Raw genomic sequence first — 19,067 nt, forward strand, 5'->3', positions numbered from 1 at the left:
CTTAATAGCCCTCTGTAAAACATTACCCAGTTCAAGCTCTCACTTTGTTTATGGCCTGTGTCTTACACTAGAATTTAAGCTCCGGCAGGGCAGGGAACATGACCTATGCTGTTCACTGCCCATCTTTCCAATGCTGAAAACAATGTCTGGGCAAATAGCAGACATTTAAAATATACTTATCAGTAAATAATGAATGAATAGAAAAGAGAAAACAGCATTTCCCAAAATAATTCTAGCACAGATTCCTTTTTGTGGGGCATTTCACAGGAGCAGTTATGAACACACAGTCCCACCCCTTCTGTCCTCCCTGTCTGTTAAAGAGGGCTCTGGCTTTCCCACCTGGCCTTTTCTCTCTCCCAGTTTCTGGGAAGCATTCTTCCTTTGCCAGTTATTGAGATCTACTAATGCAGATTGTGGACAATGGGCCTGTCTTACCTTACAGATATTTCCAAATAGAAGATGAAAAATACTTTACTAGACCTTTCTTAGAGTTTTTCACCAAATCCACTTGGTTTATTAGAAAAGTATTCACTAAATGTTAGCTATGTTTCAGATAGTATGTTAGTCCCCTGGGGCTAAAATGACTAATAGGACACAGTATTTGACCTCTAGGGAAACAGACACAGAACCAAATAGTTGGAGAATTGCAGTGAGCAGTTGAACAGACATGTGACCTAGTGTTACGGAGATTCAGAAGATGTTTTTATAGTCTAAAAAAAAGTCAAGAAATACTTTTTTTTTTTAAAGTGGCCTTTGAGCTACGTCTTAAAGAATAAGTAGAGACTTTAGATTAAAAACTAGACCATTCCAATTAGAGGGAAAGGCAGTGCAAAAGCATGGAAGTGCGAGAAGAAACTAATAACCGCTTGGATCAGTTGGAGGAAGGTGGGAGTTCTGGGAGAGGAGATAGAGATGGCAGTCAGGGCCCAAGTCAAGGAAGGCCTTGCAAACTCTCCTGAAGAGCCTGCTCAATGATAAAGTTTTTCTTTGTTCAGAGACTCAGTGGAGAAGTGAATTCTTCAAGAGTGGTTACAATGGAGCAAAAACTCTAGGACAGGCCAGAGAGTGACATTACTGGTAACAATGGCTCTCTAGCACCCACTGTCCATGCAAGGCGGGCCACCCTATATGCATATTCAGGCTCAAATGGTACTACTACGTGTGGCACATCCATCTGTCATGTTTATTAATGAGAGAAGCCTTGCTGAATGCTCTGTCGGTATGTATTACTCCTGATCACTCTGCTCCCCTACTGCAGCTAAAGTCACCTACCATGGTTCGAGGATTGTTCAGAACATGAGCAGGAAAAAAAGATGCCAGTGAGGATCTGGCTGCATCCCTTCCTGTACAGCCCTTCCAGACCCCTCAGTTCTAGTTATAAAACCTTCTCCAAATCATACATACCCCACATATGAGGTACCTACCATATGCCAGGGCCTGAGCTAATGGCTGGTCCAGTAACAGTCCTAATTCTCCTTAGCCATGCATCTACCCACATAGCACTTAAAATTCCCTGGAACTGCAGAACTCCATGAAGTCAGATTCCCTTCTATTTATTTGTGTACAAGTCTGTCTCCTGTATCCGGTCATAAGGTTCTTGAAATTATGAACCATATTTTGGACACCTCTGCATCTACTGAGTTCCTTGCACAAGGTCTGGCACATCATCGGTGTTTGACAAATACTTGCTGAGTTGAAAATAATTGTGCAGGAGAGGTCAACCGGAGGAGCCGTTGAGAAATGACTTTATTTCAACTCTTCAATGTTATATGTGAGCCTCCTACCTGAGCTGGACTGTGATTCCAAAATGGAGCACTGAATCCAAAGGAAATTAGGATTCCCAAACTTCCAATAGAGGGCAGTACTATTATAATATCAAGACATAATCTGAGGCCTAATCACTGTTCTGTGATGGTAGAAAATGTGCCCCAGCTCAATACACAGAAGGAAAACTGCAAAGAAAGCATCTATGGCTATAAACAATTTTTCTTTATTCCTCATCTGGGTCCTGAGGCTTGTGATTTGGCTCCAATTTTTCATTTGTGTTGTTTGTTTCAGATAATAAAACTGTTCCTTTAAAATAACGGTGACTATATTGAATCTAAAAATAAATATCAAAAGATCAAAGTCCCTGAATGGGAGCAATTATTGCAAAAAGACCAGCCAAACTCAAAACAGCTGTTAAGGGATCCTGGCCCAAGCAAGAGGAGCCTGGCCTCCTTGGCTGATCTGGAATCACATGGGCAGGCTGACAAACCAAAATTGAGAAACTTCTAAAATATGGAAAACACATACACAGCAATAGTAACGGCCCTATGAAAATTGCTCTTATTTGATTATTATTGGACACTAACTACTTCACAAAATGGATAGAAAATGAGCATTCAATGTGTGAGGGAAAAAAAAAAAAAACAGAAGGAAGAGCTCCTTGTGAATTTCCAAGAGAAATAACACTAGGGTTCAGTTTTGCTGTTAGATCTAATAAGTCCCAGTAAGGAAGCAAATGAGAAGTAAGCCAAGATGATGTGGCTTTATTTCACTCATTTTGTTCAGCTTTTCCAAGGAATGTTTTATTTTTTTGTTTTTTTGTGGGACTCATCATCGATCAATGTGGCTTTATTTCAATGCTCTGTTTGTTTGTTCCCTAATGCATTCAGAGGGAAAAAAAAGTGTCAAAATCATTGAGCGAATTCCAAGTACAATACTTACCAGGAGTTGCAGCTATTTCAGAAGTGCCTTCCTCCTCAAGATCAGGGCCTGGACAATTCAGAAACACAATGTTTATTTATTTTTCAAGAAGCTTTCTGTGTAAAGACAATTCTCAGGAAATGCAATATTGATATGCATAGATTTTACTTTCACTGAACATTTCAATATTTGTGTTAAGGGATACATTCCAACCAGTAATCATTTGATCAAAAAATATTAAGTATATAATAAATTTTCTCATTTATTCAATAAGCATTTATTGAGCATATATTATGTACCAGACACTGTACTAACTGACACAGAAATGTCAGTTTCTGTACTTAAAAAGCACAGTCTGGTGCAAGAGTTATAGGGAAATGGACAGCTGAGCAAGGGAACTTCTGTGATGCTGTAACAGATAGGACTGGCACTGAATCCAGCCTGGAAGGCAAGGGCTGGGATCAGAAAGAATTTCTGGAGAGAATTAAAGATAAGTAGTAAAGGAAGAGGCATCCCTCAGCCAGGTGGATTTGCTAGAACCTGTGGAAAACACAAGATACCTACTGTCATCTGCTTACCAACAACAAAAATAGAAACATTGGTCAAGCACTTCCTCTATGCCAGGCATTGAGCTAAGTACTTTGAATATTAGATCTTGTTGAGGAGACATTGTCAACAATATGAAACCATCAGATTCCAACATATGATTGTGGCAGAAAAAATAATCCCGCTCCACCCCACCCCCAGCCAAAGATGCTCATGTTCTTATCCCCTGGAACTTGTGAATGCGTTACCTTGGCACAATATGGTTACATGGCTTTGCAGATGAAATTAAGATTAGAAACCTTGAAATAGGGCCCTGGATTATCCGTATGCACACAATGTGATCATGGGCCCCTTAAAGGGGCAGAGGAGACAGAAGAGTCGGCTGCAGCATAAGAGGGAAACAAAGAAGACATTCAAAGAATGAGAAGGACAAGACCCACCATTGCTGGCTTTGAAGAAGGGGGAAGACACCACAAGCCAAGCATGTGTGTGGCCTCTATAAACAGAAAACAATCCCCAGCCACCAGCTGGGGGACCTCAATTCCACAACCACATGGAGCTCAACTCTACCAATGCCTTCGATAAGTCTGAAAGTAGATAATCTCCTGAGCCTGCCAACACCTTGGTTTCAACTTTGTGAGACCTGGCCAGAGAAACCAGCCAAGTCCACTGGACATTTGGATATGTGACAATAAATCTGTATTGTTTTAAGTGGCTAAGTGTGTGGTAGTTTATGGCAATAACAGAAAACTAATACAATGGCACTCTGATTAAGTGGCAAAAATATTACCACTGCACCTACTATGTTCCAAGAACTTTCCAAATATTATTGCCTTCGACTGGTATTATTCTCCCCATTTTACAGATGACAAAACAAATCACAAAAAAATCAAAGAGATTTTTCGATAACTAAAGTCACAGCAAGTAACGTAGGTTTGTGATCTGAGCCCAGGTCTCTCGGATGCCAGCACTCCTGTTCCTGCTATGTTGCTCCCAGGTAATTATTCTTTACACGTGGAGACTCTGGGTCCAAAGCGCTTCTCTGTGCATGAACTTAATTGAACCCTGCAACAGTATGTGAGGTAAACAGGGCAGAAATCATTTACACCTTCTTATAAATGGGATGCCCAAGCTCAACATAAATTATGAGCTGCCTGAGGGCCAGGGTAAGCACACAGGCCTTCCAGCTCCCAACTCCACCCGCTTGGCTCTACCACCTTAGCAGTTCTGAGAGTGTCCATGAAGTACCCACCCCACGTGTGAGCTCCATACAGTCAAGTTTGCCTGGAACCCGTGGCCTGTTTACACAAAGCAATGGGAGTGGGCCACTGTTACAGGAAAAAAAAAAAAAAGATGATGGATCCCTGGGTGGGAAGTCAATACTTTAAGTGAAAATAAAACCTACAGCTATGCTGTGAGAGCTGTATGAGGGTTATTTGCTCCACTTAGGATGATAATTATCAGTGAATTCAGTAACATGACTTTGGTGCAGAGAACCACGTCTTTAGTGGCCTCCACGCCTGTATTAGAGACCAGCTGTGATGCTGTAAGTGCCCCATTTTTATTCAGTTATTTAATATCCAAGTTCCTAGAGGCATTTTGCACCTAGGGCTTCTTTTTTAAATGAAACCTAATTTCTGAGAAGACCCCAAAGAAATCTGCTTTATATGTAACACAATCCATTTACCAGAAGTCTTTCTGGAATGCCTCTCTGGGCCATTGCTAGGCAATGGCAATGAAGCATTAAAGGAGGCAACACAGGTCCTACCTTCATGGGGCTTACACTCTAGTGATAAGCAAATGAATATAATTGTATTTGAAGGATACCAAGAAGGCAAGAAACAGCATCTGGGATAGACAGGGAAGTGCCTATTTTAAGGATGCACGGGGTCAGAGGCTCTAACCATGGGGATTAGGAACTTTGGCACAATGAGGCTTCTGCTTTGCCCAACTCAGACAGCTTCCACACCTAATCGTCCATGTATGCCGGGCCTGTCAGGGTCAGGGTCTTAAACTATGAACAGATCCTCAATAGGCAGAGCCTGGTGTTTCAGGGAGGTAGGGAAGATAGTATAAATAATTCAGTTCCTACAATACACCTGATCTGCCCCTCTACCCCTTACTACGTGCATTGGGACTGTTTACTTAACCTCCCTGTGCCTCAGCTTCTTCATAGGATTGTGTTGACATATGTAAATTACTAAATGGCGTTTAGCATATAGTAAGTGATGAATAAATATAAATCTTTCCTGAAACATAGTTATGGCTAAATATTAGCTTTCTTGAGGATGTGTCTACCCTGAAAAAAAAAAAGTGTATATTCCCTCTACTAGGTCTACCGTACATTTACATCTCCAGTATTACTCCCCCATTAAATGACGCACACTGTTCATGTATTTTTCCCACTCTGCTAAGGAGGAAGACATGGCTGACAGTGAGAATCGTCCAAATATGAGACTGGCTAACTATCTGTAATCAAGATCCAGGCAAGCGTTTGCCGCTATGGTGAAGAGGAAGTCCTTGGAGCCCCAGTTGGCAGGAGGTACAGCCACACTCAGAAGGCCTACTGGCACCCATATCTGTGACTTCTGTGTCTGGCGGCAGGCACTGTCATCATTCCGGACTACGGTCAGGCTCACTCCCTGGTGAGGGAAGCTAGCAAGAATAAGTAGCTGTCCCCATAGGCAAGTAGATCTGGGAACCCAATGGGGAAATGCAAAGAGGATCTCAGAATAGCAACACGGAAGGCCAAGGGGCTGTGACCCAGGACCTCAGGCGCAGGCTCTCTGAAGGTCACTGACACCTGGGAAGTGATGTGAGAGTTCAGGGGTCAGCATAACATGAGGTGCCCCATCCTAAGCCCAGCCAATTGGAAGAGGAGGAATTTGAGGCCTCTCCCCAAAAAGGAATGGAGATGAGGGCTAGGCGGGCAGAGGACCCAGGGCCATCCAGTAGAGAGGGTTCTGGGGCCCACAGAAGCAGGATGAGAAAGGAGGCCCCAGCACAGGGTGGGTGGCGTAGGAAGAGTTAAGGTAATCATTCTGGAGAGGAAAAGAAGAAGGGAGAAAAAAGGATTTTCGTAATTGAACTATTCTAATTGACTGCTGACTCCACACTGTTCGGATCCACCAGGTAATTGCCCGAGTCTCTTTCATTTCATCTGTACAGCTGCAGCTTTAGCAGTTAGTTGGGGATGGGGAGGGAGGGCTTAGGGACTGATTAGGGGAAATCGCTCCCTGCAGGCCTTAAGTTATTCTTGTTAAAAATGATGCCAGGAAAATCATCATTAGAATGGGAACACGGTGCATAACAAGGGCCCCTTTCCTTGAATGTGAAATAAATTTTAACAGCTACCTTAGCTAAAGAACCCAACACATTCGACCTTCCAATAAGGGTTAGCAGAGTTTTCTATCAGAGAGAAATAGAAACTATAAATCAAATGTTTCATATCTGAAGTCCAAGCCAGCTCCTGGGAGTAAAATTCCACTCTCCGACAGTCTCGTGTTTTTTTCACTGGCTAGGAATCAGACTTCCTTGACTCTGGAACTATATGAATACTGTTTCTTCACCTTAAATCTGTGAAACTACCTTCAAGAGCTATAGTCTTGACTACTCATGACATACTATCCTAGATAAAGAAGCTGGTCAATAATAAACGCCCCTGTGTGTGACACTGTATCAAGTGCATGTGGTTGAAATGGAGTTGGAAAGAGAGAGGGGATGGGGTAGGGTGGGGTGGGGGAGAGTTGAGGAAAAATTCTATAGAGAGGGAGGCAGAAGGCAGGAAGCATGGTTAAATGTTCAAATTCATTTTAGAGGAGGGTTGATGTTGATAATCAGATTCTCCTGATTCAAGTACAATGAAAATTCGCCTCTCCTGAGCCTGAATTTTCCCTGGTCTCCACAAATTTACTGTGGGGCTCAACATCCTTCGCTGAGAGAGCGAGCTTCGGTCTCGAAGGAGACAGGCTTCTTACAGAAACTTCAGGTCTATTTTTCTGGGATGCTGTTAGCTAACTAGAAATGTGCTCAGAGCTATTTGGCTGACTGATACCCTCTTTCTGTTGAGAATGTAGAATTCTCCCTCAGCAGTTTGATTCAAGGCAAAATAAAATATGCTCCCGTGGTCGCAGTCACACTCCACAAACTCCCCAGAGACTCTTTGATTATCTTAGTGGTCCTGTTGTAGACCAGCAGTGAGATCTCCGGGTGCAATGCAGTCAGTGTCTCTGTGGGGAGCCGGGTCTCCAGGTCTCCGGGTCTCCAGAGAGCACTGAGGCCTTTGCAGCAGGTAATTGAGTCCTGCTGATCAAGCCCAGCACCTTCCATGAGATAAGGGGCCCCAGGCTCCCTTGGTGCCCTCCCCTTCTCTTACACCCTTCCCTGGGTACCTAGTTTCAGGCTATGGGAAACTTCAAAATCATAGCAATTAAGTAGTTGAAAGTGCAGCATCTATTCCAGTTATTAAAGCTTACCTCCTTCCTAAGCAGCCACCCTTCCAGCTGCCATCCCTGGCCCTGTGCTGGGCTATCTTCAGTCCAAGCTCACAGAGGTCTCTTGGAAAATGACCTTGGAAATCGGAAAATAGGACTGACACATTTCCACACTCATTCAGGCCAGACCTGTTGTTAATCTCTGGCCAAGTACACATCAAGTCTTCCGGCAGACGCCGCCAACCTCCCCATCTACAAATGCCTTGCCCCAGTGATTCTCTCCCCTAGATTTCATTGGAATTACCTGGTTGGGGTGGGGGTGGTGTTTCAAAGGGAAAAACCAAGCCCAGGCCCCGCCCCGGAGATTCTGGTTTGATTGGTCCGGAGTGAGGTCCAGCCTGGCAGCCTTGTGTTTCTAAACCTCCCCAGGTGATGCTTATGTACCGGCAAGGTAGACTATCAGGTCCTAATCCAAATCCTCTGGGTTGTTCTCCACAAGGATAGATGCCTGCTCCTAGTTAATACTTCACAACGTTGGTCTCACTTATTACTTGTTTTTCTGATTAAATTCTCAGAGGGGACACCTAAGTTCAGAATCTGAAGGTCATTCGAGGTCCCCTCAATGTGGCAACTAGAATAAACACCATCTATGTATTTAGATTGAGCAAATATTTGTTGAATGCCTATTATTATGGACCAGACGCTGTGCTGGAAACTAAGACATGAGCATGTCCATCAAACAGTTCCTCCATGTATTTTGTGCTCCTTTCTGCCACTTCAGATTTGGAAACTTGGTTTTCTGTTTCAAATTCAATCTCTCTCTCTCTTTCTCTCTCTCTCTCTCCGCTCCCATCTCCCTCTCAACTTTTATATATGATGCATTCACCCAAATACATTTACTTATAAATCTTACAGTTCATGTGCAGCAGTAGCTAATCTCTGACACACTCCTAAGGCTCAGGGTAATTAGAATCTGAGAAAGCACCTGTCCTGGTTAAGGACACGCCTCATGCTCTCCTCTTTCATGCCTTTTATCTCCTGGTCAAGTTTCTATTATATTTGCCTCGGGACTTAACTACCGTTAAAAATTCAAGAAGCCCAAATAAAAGACTTTTTCTACTGTCTCTGCTCTGTCCTTTCAAGTGTTTAATTTTGACCCAGCTGTCAGGAAAAACACTACCCTGAAACTCCCCAGCCAGATTTCATAATTCTTGCGTACACCTGAACCCGTGAGGGAAAGCAAAGAAAATCCTGCTATGGCAAACCAGAACCTGAAAGCCCAAAGATCTAGGACCACAGGAGTGAACCCAATTCATTAATCACCCCGCCTCTGTGCTGCTCTCCTCCTGCCTACCTTCCCCGTGGCTCCCGATTTCAATGATGTCTCCGTCTGTCTTCCTGCGTGACTGAGGTTGATTACAGCCTGTGACTCATTCATTCCTGTACTCCCTTGCTCCAACAGAGACTGTATATAAGAGTTCATGTGTTGAGCACTTACTGTATGCCAGGCACTGTTCTAGATGCTTTCCACATGTTGTCTCTGAATTTCACTCAACGCTGTGAGTTTAATACCTTTATGAGCCCATTATACAGATGACAAAGCTGGGGTACAGAGTTTAAGCAACTTGCTCACATTTACACAAGGCTGATGAGGCAGAATCCTATTCAAAGCCAGGCCACCTAGCCATAGATCCTAATCTATTAGCCACTACTCTATGATGCTGAGACTTAGACAAATAAACACTGCTGTTTCCAAGGTTTCTATTCGGTAGAAGACAGCTTAGCACTTACTAGCTATGTGACCTTAAAAAATTTACTAAGCTGCTCTAAACCTCTTCTAGATCTAAAACTCTACTAGAAAATAAGAGTAAGAGCAATGAGGATTACATTAGATGATGCCTGCAAGTGCATGGCACAGTGCTGGGCATTTACTAAATACTTTACAAAAGCTAGGTGCTGCTGCTGCTATTTGGTATGTGGGTACATTAGGTGCACCTCAAGTTACTCCCCAGTCTAAGTGGCCACTGCCTCCCTGTATAAGAGCAGTGGGTAGCAGCCATTAACTTTTTTTATAATTTTATTTAGATATAATTCACATACCATACCATTCACCCATTAAAAATGTACAATGAATGTTTTTTAGTATATTTAGAGTTATACAATCAATTTTAGAACCAATTTAGAGTTTAGAGACCAGTTTGGACCCAAACTTAGGATCAATTCCAGGAGATTTTTATGACCCGAAAAAGAAACCCCATAGCGATTACTCCTCATTTGCCCCAAGCTCCCCTTCCATCCACGCCCCTGGCAATCTATTTTCTGTGTGTTCTGAACATTTCATATAAGGGGAACCATCTGATATGTGGTCTTTGTGAGTGACTTATTTTACTTAGCATGATGGTCTCTAAGTTCATCTAAGCTTAGTATGTGCCAATACTTCATTTCTTTTTATTGCTGAATAATATTCCATGGTATGGATAGGCCTTATTTGGCCTTTTATTAGTTGATGGATATCTGAGTTGTTTCTCCTTTTTGGCTATCATTAATAATTCCGCATGCCTGTAATCCCAGTGCCTTGGGAGGCCAAGGCAGGAGGATCACATGAGGCCAGTAGCTAGAGACCAGCCTGGGCAACATAGCAACACCCCATCTCCATTTTAAAAAGCACAAAAATCAGCTGAGCATGGTGGTACATGTCTGTGGTCCTAGGGACTCAGGAGGCTGAGGTCAGAAGATCCTGTGAGCCCAAGAGCTTGAGGCTACAGTGAGCTATGATTGCATCACTGAACTCCAGCCTGGGCAACAGAGTGAGACCGTGTCTTAACATAAATAATGCTGCTATGAACATCTGTATACAAATCTTTGTGTGGACCTATGTTTTTAATTCTCTTGGGTATATACATTGGAGTGGAATTGCTAGATCATCTTGTAACTCTACGTTTCACCTTTTGAGGAGTTTTCAAATGGTTTTCCAAAGCAAAGAGCTACTTATCTTGTACTTTCTTCTAGGTGATCTGGAACCAAAGTCACTTATTCACTGAGCCTCAGTTTCCCCATCTGCAAAATGAGGATATTATGTACCAAAGGAGATATTCTCAGTACAGTGCCATCAGCTGCCTGACACCAGCAGCTGCTTACACAAGGAGCACGAACTCTGTTGCCCCTGGCAGATGGTGCTCCGCCCTTTCCTTCCCGTCCAGCTTGGATCGGAAATGAAAGGACAGTACCACGGAAGGCTTGAGCACAGCCTGAAGCAGGTGATAAAGTGCATCACTGTGCAAAATCACACTACCTTTCTGGGTCATGCCACCAGTCTCTAAAACCAAAATAAACTACTCTCAACTCAAGTGTATGTATGCTCTCTTTCCTTCAATAAACTGGACTTTTGCCCAGAAATCACAACAAGTAAAGAAAGAATCAATAATCCAAGTTTTGTATGCTAATGTAATTTGGTAGAAAATGCACTACATCAGAACTCCATTCTCCCGATTGCCAGAGTTTCTTACAGGCCACATCTCCAGAAGGGCCTGCAAAACCAAGAGTCAGCAAAACCATCATCCCTGTGAGCCCACCCAAAGTGTAAAAGTGTGAGTCCCCAGTGCAACCCCTGCTGAAGGCTCCAATTAGCATTTCGGTTTCTGGCAGAAAGCACTGACGGTCAGTCAGTCCCAAATAACAATACTAAAGCTCTGCAAAAGGAAAGTGTTCCATTCTTAGGGGAGTTATTATTATTCAGGGTTAAAAATATATATATTCCTTGGGCAGGTTCATTTCACTGTAAAAGTTGTTTTCAGTGTTACTTTGCTAAACCTTGTCGGGGGGTGGAGAAGACAAAGAGAACCAGGAAAAGTTGTGCATGCCATATTTCACATTGCAAGGAATATTTTTGCTTTAGAGACAATAGGTAGGACTCTTGGAGAGACCTGTCCTAGCATATGGGAAAATATAAGAATTCCTAGCTATAGTGCAAAGGCAGTAATACAACAGACTTGAAGATTCAAGACAAGCACGGCTGCCCCACCAACCTCGCTCAGTGTGGGTGTGCAGGTCACACATGAGCCTGAAGCCATTGTCCCAGGTCTTCTTCCATAGACTCCAAATTCTGCCTCCCTCTGCAGTAATGCTAATTATGGATACAAAAACCTACTCTTTTCTTTTTCTAAAGAATTAATCCAACCTATTAAAGAACCATAAAAAAAAGAAAAAAGAAAAAACTTTCAACTTGGGATTGCAATGAAAAATTTCAGGGAAAAAAATACACACAGAATTTTGCTTACTATTAGCCATGGGAAAGTTAAGAGAAAACGTGATAGTTAAATGACTAAAAGCCACTTGGGATATTCTTTATTGAAAAAAAAAAACAAGTCATATAAATTGAGACTCACATCCTACTCCATTGTCTAAGTACCTGCTAAAAATACCTGCCAGATAAAGACACTGGCAGTTCCCAGATGTAATAGTACTTGTTCTGACGTTGAATTCCACATGAAGCAAATGTGGCATAGAGCTCTTCAGCTACTAAAGTACTAAAATGGCCTCATTATAGGAATCAGCACCTGGGCTGTAGGGACCGGCCTGGATCCCAGCAAACACTACCAGCAGGGGCAGGAGAGGAGATCAAATCTTAGAACCAGAGAATATTGCAGTAGCATTGAATGAAACCAGGTGGTGTGGTTTAGCTGTGTCCCCAACGAAATCTCATCTTGAATTGTAGCTCCCATAATTCTCCACTGTGGGAGGGACACAGTGGGAGATAGTTGAATCATGGAGGCGGTTCCCCCATGCTGTTCTCGTGGTGGTAGTGAATAAGGCTCATGAGATCTGATGGTTTTATAAGGGGAAATCCCTTTGGCTTGGCTCTGATTCTCTTCTGTCGTCTGCTGCCATGTGAGATGTGCCTTTCACCTCCTGCCATGATTGTGAGCCACGTGGAACTGTGAGTCCATTAAACCTCTTTCTTTTGTAAATTGCCGGTACCAGGTATGTCTTTATCAGCAGCGTGAAAACACACCAATACACCAGGGTACGGGGAGAGATGAATTTTTTTCTGGAATATTCCAGCTCTAAATCAGAAGAAAAAACACTGAAGTCATTCTCTATGTCTAACTGCTTTCTGTAGCCTCTGAGGCTTTGTAGCCTCTGCCCTGCCCTGGCCTTCTCCGGGCTAGCCTACTCTTCCTTTAGTCTCTGCAAAGGCCGCTTCCTTAGCCTGTGTTCCGCAATCCCCAAGGCCGTATTATGTGAGCCTATGTGCTTGTGCCACTCTCTGTGATCACCACCTAATGGAAATTGTTTACTCCTTAGTCTCCCCTGCTAGACCATAAGTTCCTAGAAGGAAAGGGAAAGGATTTTCCTGTTCACAAGATTATCCTCAGCACCAGCACAATGTGTGGCACATATGGGAACCCAAAAACTGTGCTGACTTGGTTTAAGTCTCTAGCCAGATAGGGAAAAAATGGAGCATCTGGATCCAAGAGCAGAAACCCTGAAATAGCATACCAGTCAAGGTAAATCATGTCAAGTACTGGGGGAGAAAGGGGGCCTAGAGGGACAGCCCTGGAGAAAAATATCTCAAGGGCAACATTTTGCCACTCCCCAGTCAATGACCATTGGCTCTTTCTTTTCAGAATCTGTGACTTCTTATTCCATCTTCAAGCAAAGAAGTCTTTTGTCTGCTATATTTGAAAAGTCAAAAGCCTTTTATAATGATGAAGTATTAAATGAGAAGCATAGATCCTGAATACAGATTAATAGAAAACAGAAGCAGACACACCTGAGTTCAAATCCTGACTTTGCTACCAACCAGGCAAGAGGTAAGTCACTAATCTCTCTGCATCTCAGGTTTCTTATCTGCAAAACAGTAATAATAATAGCTGTCATGTTCAAAGTTCTCATGTGATTATACAGAAATGGAAGTCATGTATTTTGCACTCTGTGCAGTGATATTTCTTAGTGATAGATGTGTGTGCGACAATGTGTTTCAGCAACATTTAGAGTTACGATTCTCAAATAGTTAACTAAATTTATTCCTGTTGTGAGGAGAGGGAGAGAAAAGGGCATTTTTTTTTTTTTTTTTTTTTTTGAGACAAAGTCTCACTCTGTCTCCCAGGCTGGAGTACAGTGGCATGATCTCACTTCACTGCAACCTCCGCCTCCTGGGTTCAATCACTTCACTGCAACCTCCGCCTCCTGGGTTCAAGCAATTCTCCTGCCTCCCAGGTTCAAGCAATTCTCCTGCCTCAGCCTCCCCAGTAGCTGGGATTACAGGCGCATGCCAGCACGTCCAGCTAATTTTTGTATTTTTAGTAGAGATGGGGTTTCGCCATGTTTGCCAGGCTGGTCTTGAATTCCTGACTTCAAGCGTTCTTCCCACCTCGGCCTCCCAAAGTGCTGAGATTACAGGCATGAGCCACCACACACGGCCAAAATAGGCATTTCTTTAGCTGCTATACTCCTTCTGGTAGAAAGTAAATAAACTAAAAATAATAATAATAATACAGTCATCATATGGTAAATGAGGTGTTTCCTACTAAGAACACATCTAGGGTTATTACAAGAAGAACAAAAGAGGCAATAGGAAGTTCAAGAGTTTTATTTAACTTTGTTGTCCTAGAGGTCGCCCAGAGCAGAAAACCTGGACCAATGAAGACCAACAAGCTTTTTTTTAGCAGTAGAAAAAAAAGATGGGCTTCCATTTTCTTCCTGTGCCTCAATGACTCCCCTTTCCAGAGCTGCCTGTTGCAAAATTATTTTACTCTCTGACAGGGAAAAAAATATGTGTGAAAGGAACAAAATCATTTATTAACAGTCCACCTCCAATTTCAAACTGTCAGCCACTCAAAAGACTAGATCCTGGCAACCAGAGGGTCCTCTGTTTAATGGGTAAAGTGAGGAGTGTTCAGATATGGGTTTGGGGGCAATATATTACTCTGCATAAGAAAGGAAAAACTATTAGACGTGCCTTGAGGAAAGATCTCAACCTGAATTTCTCTTCATAAATACATATTGAGTATCTACTTCATATTAGGCATTGACTAGATGGGATTCACCTAGGATCCTTCAATGTAAGCCACAAAACTAGACATCATGGCTGGTTTTTGTTCTTCAGATGAGGGAGCAGCCTTGGTGAAATGATTTCCCGAAGGCGAAACGATCATCTATAGAGGCAATAGTGGAAATTGGTTTATATGAAGTTTATGCTTTTTAGGGTGACAAAGTTTGCATACAAAGGCTGAGCAGAAACGGGAAAAGACATTGATTTGTTTTGAGGAAGAATGGGGAGGGAATGGGAGAAGGTCATGGAGGATTCCTGAGAGGGCGAGGCCTTCAAGTCAGGAGGGCCAGGCATTTGAGAGCTGTCTAAGGGCCCAGTCAAGGGAGAGGAGAGACTTCTGGGGAGATACAAGGTTGGAAAGGACGCCTGGGCCTACAGCAGAATTTTACCAAGTGCGATCTGGGTGAGATAGCAGTGACTGCGATCAGAGGACCTGTGCCTTCGTCCCTGCTCTGGTACGTGCTGGCGGTTTAGCCTTAGTCAGAGCAGTCACCAGATCTCCCTGAGTTTTGCCATTTTCTCACTGCAAAATGGGCAACACGGGCTTCACAGCAAGGACGAATTAATGTCCTTGAAAGTGGCTGGGAAACTACACAGGGACCTCTGGAGCTCGGCCTGTAGCAAAACTTCCCAATTGTTTCTCAACCCCATCTCCACTTTGTCTGAGGCCCCACCACCTTTAGAAGACATGACTCATATGGGATTTGGTCGTCAGGGTCTCATTATTACATCTTCATATTTAGGATCCTTTCAAAGCTAGACTTGACTATATCTATTATCTTTCCTAGATAACAGAGACACCAGGTAAAGAGGCGATCAAGCACTCAAACTGCAGAGCTAATTGTCAAGTAACCCCTTTCCTAGCTCTGCTTTTGTGAAGTCATTGTCTTCTTTTGATTGAGCTTCCTTACTCTTAACTGAGAGGGTTGGAACTGAGGATCTCTACAGTCTCTTAGAAGACCGCTCCTGAGGCTGTCCCAACAGCCCATTGTTCCAGTACTTTCTATTGCCCAATTAGCAGCATTTATGCAACTTTTTTGGTCAGGTATGTGCTTCTATTCCAGGCATCCTGAACCAATTCTGCAAATCAAACTTCTTGGAAGACTCAAATGTTTTAACAATCTTCAAACATATGACATCAAGCAGACCATATTCCTTTATCTACCAACTTTGTACTTTTACTGAAAAAAAGAAAGAGGTGCTGAGTCCATCTGGCATGATTTGCTTTGAATAAAAGCCCATCTGCTTATTATTTCTAATTTCATTGTCCTCTAGAATGTTTACAGAGCTTCTTTCAATATTTATTATGCTGTGTTTCTCATTACTGATCCAGACCATCCACACAGACTTGGCGGTGGGGGTGGGGGGGCACTGGGCTAGGATGTAGGTGTCTTTCTCTTTTTCATCTCCACGATTCTTTACTCTGGAGGCACAATGTGGCCCTCGGCCGTCATTACAGAGCCCCGGTGTGATGCTGCAGCGGCGGATTCTGACAATCAACCTCTTTATCATGAGTCTCCCTGGGGACTTGCAAAGCTGCCTCTGATGAATTTTTACCGCCTCGATACCATTATTGTCATAGGAAGGATGGAAATAATTACCTGACTTATTATCTTGAGGCTGGCTTCATCCTGGGGCCCCATGATCACTGGAAACAGAAGGCTCATCTCTGTCTTTGGGAGTCTTGAAGAGATGGGTAAAAGATTCACATTTCCCACATGATGGTGTCTCTGAAAGCCAAGGGATGGTATGGTCTCTGCGGCAAAAACAATTCTGATTTAGTGCTTTTCGAAATATGCCCCCAAAATCCAAGATGCTAAAACCGTTTAAAATTAAACCCTTTCTCCCCCAAGTAAGTTCCCATTTCTGATTCCCCTGGTTCGCTGGGATACTATATTTTTCTCATCTTGTGGCACCTTTTGTCATTCTTCACAATCGAGTAAGTCTCGTTCCTCCCTTTGTAGCATCTTAATGCCTTTCCCATCTGTCCCTGGCTTCCATTCTTACTCCATTGTCTAATTTCAGTCCCATCTCACATTGCCTCTATTCCTGCAGTACCTCCTATCCTTCAGTCTCTCCCCCACCCCACCCACCATGCACATGCCTGCAGAACAAATTGTCTTAATTTCATCACGTCCCTCCTCAACAATGCTCCATGAGTGCCCTTTGCCTGCAGGATTAGCCTGAAAACCCTGGCTGATGAGAAGAGTCTCCACCGCCCTGCCTCATAGCCCCGTAGCTGGCTGTACATCCAGTCACTGCCCTGAATCCTCCTTCTGGCCCTACACGGGGCACTTTGGGCTTTGGACTCTGTTTCTGCTCACAATGACTTCCCAAGCATGTGAAAAAGTTAAAAAAGGAATAAAGAATCTGAGATGAATTCTTAGTGCAGACACCAAGGGGGTTAAATGTCCATTCTACACTGCTTTTTTATGGAGAATGTCATAATCCACCTGATTCTAATACCCCCACCCCCAGATCATGGAAAAGTATACCCACTGTGTAATCCATGAGTCAGGCCCCAGCTCTCCCTGAGAAATTCAGAAGGAAGTTCTATTCAAAAAATAAAATAAAATAGAAAAGCAACAAACATTATATAGGAGGGTCAAAGGGTATAGGTTAAAAAGATAGGCTTTGGAGTAAGTAGACTGGATTCAAGACACGTTCTTATGCCGTAACTTGGGCATGCTACTCAGCCTTTCTGATACTGCTTTCTTATCAGGAAAATAGGGCAAATATCCACCTTGCAGGGTTGATGTAAGAATTATAGTCGACATATGCAGAGTGCCAGCACAGACCCTGGCACTGAGCCCCTCGGTCTGCTGTATTACTCCACTACCACCTCCAGCCCCAGTAGGTTCGATTCCACTGCAAGCGTTCTCATAGGGTTGGTCCACTCTCTGCTGACTGGCAGGGTCACTCTACCAGCCTCCTGCAGTCCTGTTGTAACTTCTAACTTGGACTAGAGAGTGCAATGGGAGCTGCTCTCTGGCCAGTGATTACCGTGATTACAGCTCTTCCCTCGAAAATCACAGATCTGCAGCTATTCCCCAGGGCGGCCCCAGGACCCAGAGACCCCCAGATGGGGAACTTCACTTCTCCTCAAAGAGTAACACTTCCTTACCAATCCTAGTGACCAGGTGCAGTCTTAAGGTCCCAGAGAGTGAGCAGCACTGACTTAGGACCATGACAGTCCATGAGAGGCAGGAAAGAATGATGGTTATGGCAGGTTAACCTTAACCTGAGCTCTTGAGTCAGATGGCCTGGAATTGCTCCTCCCTTTGCCATTTCTTAGCTGGGCGATCTTGCATACACTGCTTATCTTCTCTGTGCCTTGGTTTCCTCATCTGTAATATGAAGGCAATAACAGTACCTGCCTCATGGGATTTTTGTGAAGATCAAATGCGTAACGCACATAAAGCACTTAGAATAATGCTTGGCACACAGTAGGTACTCAATAAGTGTTCGCTGTCATAATTAACGAATCAAGTCCTCAATTATTTAGGTCTCAGGCACCTTACAATTAGAATGACTGATTGAGACGCTCTCTGTTTGCCCAGGGACTGTTTCAACACCCTGCTTGTTGTCACCACCACCATGTGCACATGTACACACACACACACACACACACACACACACACACACACACACCCCTCAGCAGTACTCATGTCAAGAGAAGAATCATTTCCAGGAGGCTTCAATAGCACCAATGCTCACCACCTCTTAAAGAAGCAAAGTCCTCAGCAGTATCCTAGACATGCTTTTCTCAGGGTATTGCCTTCAATTCTCTCTACAGAGTAGGGGGAAGATCAGAGAGCCAGTGGAATCTTTTGGTCTAATCCTCTGTTGAGAGACCATTAAAAATGTGTCTTTTGGTCTAAAATGTCTGAAATGTCCATATTAACACAAATCACCAGATATTTCTCAACCTTACAGCCTCTCTCATTCATAAAGTTTACAAGTTTTAATACAACCTTTCAGGAAGCATTTACTGAACATCAATTTTATATTAGGCACTATTCTGGGGGCTGCAGATGAAGGATGAATCAGAGACAGGCGTTGGCTTCCAGGTCACGGTCAAGAGGGATAAACAGGCAGCTGGACAGATCACTTCAATGCAGTGTGATGATGCTAAGTCAGAGAAACACACAGGGAGCTTGTAGAGAACAGAGAAGGGGCATCCAACCCAGATGGGTAGATCAGGAAAGGCTGCCAGGAGGAGGTGACCCCAGAGATAGGTCTTAAAGGATAGGAAGTCATTCACAAAGGAATAGCATTGAAAAGCATATAAGCATGAGAAAATAATAACGTGATTTTGGAACTATGGTCATTTGGCAGCACTAGAG

At 43.4% G+C, this 19,067-nt stretch overlaps 1 pseudogene; it reads right to left on the reverse strand.

Annotated features, from left to right (window-relative positions):
* Positions 1–2,506: 2,506 nt before the first annotated feature.
* Positions 2,507–2,608, reverse strand: LOC119468256 (annotated as a pseudogene).
* Between the last annotated feature and the right edge of the window lie 16,459 nt (positions 2,609–19,067).

This window comes from Cebus imitator, unplaced genomic scaffold (genome assembly GCF_001604975.1).
Source record: "Cebus imitator isolate Cc_AM_T3 unplaced genomic scaffold, Cebus_imitator-1.0 Scaffold402, whole genome shotgun sequence".
NCBI classification, from domain to species: Eukaryota; Metazoa; Chordata; class Mammalia; order Primates; family Cebidae; genus Cebus; species Cebus imitator.